The sequence below is a fragment of the Vombatus ursinus genome, unplaced genomic scaffold, assembly GCF_900497805.2.
Source record: "Vombatus ursinus unplaced genomic scaffold, bare-nosed wombat genome assembly UNPS02014810.1, whole genome shotgun sequence".
NCBI lineage: Eukaryota > Metazoa > Chordata > Mammalia > Diprotodontia > Vombatidae > Vombatus > Vombatus ursinus.
In genome coordinates, this window is record NW_020954588.1 from 39,215,926 (window position 1) to 39,222,290 (window position 6,365).

Consider the following 6,365-nt stretch of genomic DNA (forward strand, 5'->3'; position numbering starts at 1 on the left):
TCTTACAGATTTAACCTCTGTAGCATCTCTTGTAGATTTCACTTCTGCAGCATCTCTTGTAGATTTCACCTCTTCTCCTTCTCTTATAGATTTCACTTCTGCAGCATCTCTTGTAGATTTCACCTCTTCCCTTCTCTTATAGATTTCACCTCTGCAGTATCTCTTGTAGATTTCACCTCTTCTGCTTCTCTTACAGATTTCACCTCTGCAGCAGCTCTCAAATTCACTCCCTTCTCTCCTCTGACACTGCCCTCTCATCGCCTCATACCTGGACTATTGCAATAGGTGCTAGTGGGTCTACCTGCCTTGTGTCTCTCCCCATTCTAATCCTTCCTCCACTCGGTCACTAGAGTGATTTTCCTAAAGCACAGGTTCAACCATAACACCCCCACACACACACATTCAACAAACTTTCTATTGCCTCCAGGATCAAGTACAAAATGCCCTGTTTGCTGTTCAAAGCCCTTCATAACCTGGCTCCCTTTTACCTTTCCCATCTTCTTAAACCTTACTGCCCACTAGGTACTCTTCAATGCAGTGACACTGGACTCCTGGCTGTTCCATGAACATGATGCTCCATCTCTCAACTGGGGCCTTTTCTCTGGCTACCCCTCATGGATGGAATGCCCTCCATCCTCCTCTTTGACTACCGACCTTCCTGGCGTCCTCTAAGTCCCATCTAAAATCCCACCTTCTACGGGAAGCTTTCCCCAGCCTCTCTTAATTCCAGTGCCTTCCCTCTGTTAATTATCTCCTATTTATCCTTTATATAGCTTGTTTGAACATATTTGTTTGCCTGTCTCTCCCATTAGATTGTAATTTCCTTGAGGACAGAGACTGTCTTTTGCCTCTTTTTGTATCACCATTGCTTAGCAGAATATCAGGCTCATAGAAGGCACTTAATAAATGTCTTATGACTGATCTCAGTTTCCCCATCTGTAGAATGAGGGAGTTAGACTGTGTAATCTCTGAGGTTTCTTTGAGCTCTAAATCTATGAGCCTATACATCTTCCCCACCAGACTTCACAAAGCATTTACCGTATCATATTTTATATCATTGAAATCTGTGCTGTACTTATTCAGCTTACTCCCTTGTACCTAAGGGCGAAGAATATGTTTTCTCTAAACTTTCTATCTCTCCCAGCACATAACACATGGTATGCTTTTAGCACTGGGCAGCTGGGTAGCACAGTGGATAGAGCCTAGGACCCAGAGTCTGGAAGACCTGAGTTCAAATCCAGCCTCAGACACTCATAACTGTGTGACCCTAGGCAAGTCATTTGACCTCTGTTTGCCTCAGCTTCCTCAAATGTAAGATGGGGACCCTGGAGAAGGAAATGGCAAACCACTCCAGTATCTTTACCAAGAAAAACCCACTGGGGTCATAAAGACTTAGACATGACTAAAAATGACTTAATAATTACAATAACAAAGGCATTTAATAAATGTTGCTGTTGAATAAACATCTCTTGAACTCTAAATGTCTCCATTTCTTCATCTAGCAAATGAGGAAAACCAGTGATCTCTAAGCCCTCTTCCAACTCTCTTTGGTTATCCCACTTTTGGTAAGCTATGACTTGTTAGCAAGTCTGTTTTTTTTTTCTCATTAAGCCTAAACCTGCTCCTATTCAACTTACACAAGAATAATCTAACTCCATCTTCCACTTGAGAGCCCTCTAAAAACTTAGAAACATTATGTGGAGTTAGTCTATATACATACCTAGTGTGTTATAAGTACCGGATAGATGATTGGCCATGGAAATAATGTTAACAAAGGTTTGGCCAGTATTCTACACCTCATTCCACAATAAATTCCAAATAGACAAGATATCTAAATTTGAAAAAAAAAATCAACCACAAAAAAATTAAAGGAAAATGGACAGTTATGTCTTTCACAATTATGAATAGAGGAAATTTTTGTAAGCAGACATAGAATAATAAAAGAAAAAGATAATAAAAGGTAAAGTAGATAATATCTATTTAAGTTAAAAGGTTTCGCACAAATGAAATTGATAGCAAGCACAGTGCCTGGCACAGAGTAAATACTTAACAAATGTTGGATGATGTTGTTATAATCAGAATTAAATATAGGAATGGAGAAAATTCTGACACCCAAAATATACCAGAATTGACAAAAATCTAAAAAATTAATAGCTATTCTGTAGTAGATAGGTGGTCAAGGAATGTGAACATTTTTGAAAAGAATTATAAATTACAAACAACCACCTGAAAACAGGTTCAAAATCACTAATAATCATATAAATACATAGATTTGGATGCAACAAAGATGCAGCAAAGATGGGAAAATATGGGAAATCTCCTTGTTGTAAGGGCCATGAAAAGATGAGCACATTAATTCAATGCTAGTGAAGCTGGGAGTTGATTTAACTATTCTGAAAAACAATTTGGAATTCTGCAGGGCAAGTTACAAAATTAGGCATAGCTTTAAAACCAGACATTTCACTACTGGGACTATGCCCCAAATAGATTGTTGAAAATGCTCACAAATAGAAATATTCTTAGTATTATTTATGATAACAGGAAAAAATACATGCCTAACAACTCAAGAATGGTTGGACAAACTATACTATATATATGGAAATATTACTGCAGAGTACCCAATGAGGAATATGAGGAATTCAGAGAAACATGGGAATATATGTATGAAGTGATACAGAATGAATAGACCAGAGTCAAAGGAACAATATACATGACTACAACAATGTAAATAAAGTTGACATTGAAAGGCAACAAAACTGGTCGATTATGATGATCAGTGTTGTCAAAGCTAAAGGACACATCTCTCTGTTCTGTTAACAATCAATAAACTGTGCTCAGGAAATGTTTTTTGAATCAAGACTTATTAGGGGAAATATTGGAAATATTCCATCGAAACAGTAAGTGTCCACAAAGCTGAATAATTTTTTAAAGTGGAAAAAAATTGCCTATAAATGTAGTTATCTGCCCAATCATTTGCCTAGGGTTAGAGGACTTTGAGAAGTAAATATTAATGATTTTGATCATGACAAACAAGAAAGCAATTAATTAAACTATTATCAAGTAGTATTCATTTTTATGGATATGTTGTTATTTTCAGAGATTAAAGTGGTCTGAAGAGGATACTCTTCTGCACATTTTAGAAACTCTATTAATTTGTACAGATTCAATTTCCAGGGACAGTTTGGACAGCCAATTAGAGTAAAATCTGATTATTTGTAATTCATACTGATGGATTGGGGGGTGGAAGAGGGCAAGCACTGATGGGAGTTATTGAAAAACCTAGAATTTGATCAGCAAGTATTTATTACACAGTTGTGTAACTTTCAAAGACTCAAAGAAAGCAACGATTGCCTAGCATAGCCTTTAACACAATTTCTTTTAATAAATAAATAATGGTGGTTTGCAACTGGCACATTAAATGCAGATAAATTGAAGTAAGTGGGTAACAGTGGAAAGAACTGTGAAGAGTGCTGAATGCTGGAGTCAGTTGATCTGGGTTTAAATCTTGACTCCCCAGCGCTTACTATGTGTATGACTGTTGGCATCACTTACCTCTCCAGGCCAGTTTCCTTACCTGGAACTGAAGGGACTGGATTAGATTGGACTCTACAGCCCCTTCCAGCTGGAAATCAAAGATCCCAGGAGGCTCACAAAGTACTTGAAAAGTTTGTTTTCCGGTGTTTTGAACACTGTAATGGTGTTTGCGGTACTAATCAGTAACATGAAGAACATCGCTTTCCAATGAGTATGTATCCCAAACAGTGAAGACCAGAATATTTTAATAAGATTTACTGGTGTACTTTGTGAGAATTATCACTGAATGATGACTTACAGAGTTGGAGTGTTTTGAGTAACAAAAAGGTGGAAAAAAAGAGAAAATATTTTCTAAAAATGGCTTTCTTTGGTTCCATGGGCTGCCAAAAGGAAACCAACAAAAATTACAGGAGATATTTTCAAGAGGAAACATTCATTGATAATTTAGGTGATGTTCTCCAGATGCCTCTCTTTGCAGATGACTTTGAGCTTATGGTGTCAGATGCTAGAACGAGATCTGTGATGAGTCAAGAAGTCAGGCTAGTACCACAAGAAGAAAAAATTGAGTGGATGAGCAATGTGTATTGTATTTGGATGGACAGGCCATTGAATCAATTCATTGATACTTGAATATTGGCAGCTAAGTGGTGCAATGGATAGAACTTCCAGCCTAGGGTTAGGAAGACCTAAGATCAAATCTGTCTTCAGATACTTCCTAGCTGTGTGATCCTGGGCAAGTCACTTAACCCTGTTTCCCTCAGTTTCCTCATCTGTAAAATGAGCTGGAGAAGGAAATGGCAAACCACTTCAATATCTTTGCCAAGAAAACCCCAAATGGGATCATGAGGAGCCAGATACAACTTAACAACAAGCAGCAACGTGTATCTTAGAGAGCCTCTGTAATTGGACACTTGAGTTAAATAGGGAATACAGAGCTAGCTGGATCACGTTTGAGAGATTACAATGAACTTTTTCTTTTAATAAATATATAGTAATATATTTTAATGAATAAAATAATATATCAATGACCCCAACCTGCTGCCTGCTGCTAAAGCCCATCTCTCTCACACCAGTATTCCCTCAATGAAAAGGAAGCTCCGTGCAGTAGACTGAGAGTGAATTGGGTTCAAGTCCTACCCCAGACCCTTATAGACTTTGTGGCCCTGGGCAAGTCATTTAACATCTAAGTGCCCCCAGGCAGCTTTCTAGGCCTTTCAGTAGCAGAGCGTTTGCTGACCTGTGTGGTTTACTCACCAGAAGCTCCCTATGCCAATGACATCACGTATACAACCCTGTCCTGGGCTCTTCCTCTGCCGCCCACAATTTTCCTCCAGTGATACTGAATGGCTTCAATTGAGGAAGCCCCACAGGTAACACAGAGGGCAAAAGTTCCTTCCCTACTGCCTTCAAACATGCCCCAGTCTCTCCTTTCTTAAAAACCCCTCGCCTTTCTTAAAAACCCCTCGCAAGACCCTATCATTCCCTCAAGCTATCTTCTTATATCCTTTCTCCCTTTCTGAATCAAACTCCTTGCTTGAAAAAGCTGTCTACACTAGCTATCTCCATTTCCCATTCTTCCACTCACTCCTCAGCCCTTTGTAATTTGGCTTCTGACCGAATCACTCGATTGAAATTGCTCCCTCCAAAGTTACCTGTCGTCTGGAAATGGCCAAACCTGATGGCCTTTTCCCAGGCTTCATCCTTCTAGTCCTATCTAATGCAGTCTACACTGTTGGGCACCCTCTTCTCCTAATGACTCTCCTGCTTTTGCTACTTATCTGACCGATTTTAAGTCCCCTTTGCTGGATCATCATCCAGGTCATAGCCCTTAACCTTGGTTCCCAAAGTCCCACCCTAGGCCCTCATCTTTTCCTTCTCTCTTCTCTCATCAGCCTCCATGGGCTTAGCTACCATCTGCCTCAATCCCGCATCATCACTTGCCTAATGGACATTTCAAATTGGTCATCCCAGAAACATCTCAAATTCAGCAAGTCCAAAACCGAGCTCAAGATCTTTCCACAAATCTCTACCCCTTCCCTACCCTTCCCTATTTCTTTCAAAGACACTAACATCCTTCCAGCCTCTGGGGCTTGAAACCTCATAATTAGCCCGGACTTCTCGCCCCATATATCCGATATATATCCCATATATCCGATCAGTTGCCAAATCTTGCCATTTCTGCATTCACAACATCCCCTGCCTCTGACCCTTCTCTCCAGTGACACAGCTACCATCTTTCTTCAGGCCCTCATTACCTCTTACCTAGATTACTGCGAGAGCATGCTAATTGGTCTCCCTGCTCTCCATCTCTTCTCCACTCCAGCCCATCCTGCACACTTCTATAAAAATATTTTTCCTTAAACAGAGGTCTGACGGTGTGATTTCCCTTCAGCTCCAATAGCTTTCTGTTGTTATCTCAAAGATACAAGATAATCCCCCTCTGTTTATTAATAATCTGCAATATTTGTATAGCATTTTAAGGTTTGCAAAGTGCTTTGTAAATATTATTTAATTTTATCCTCACAACAACCCTGGAAGGCAGGCACTATTATTATCTCCATTTAATAGATGAAGAAACTGAGGCAGAAAGAAATTAAATGACTTGCCCAGGGTCACACAGTTAAGGAAGTGTCTTCCCGACCCCAGGTCCAGTGTTCAATCCCCTGTGCCACCTTGCTGCTTCTTACTTTAAAACCCCACCCAACTTGGCCCCAGTACAACTTTCCAGCCTCCACGGACGTCGCTCCTCCTTTGACATTGTGAAGTCCAGCCATATCTGCTTCCTCTCTCCTTCCTACTCAAAACTTCATTTCCCATCCCTTTGTTTTTGC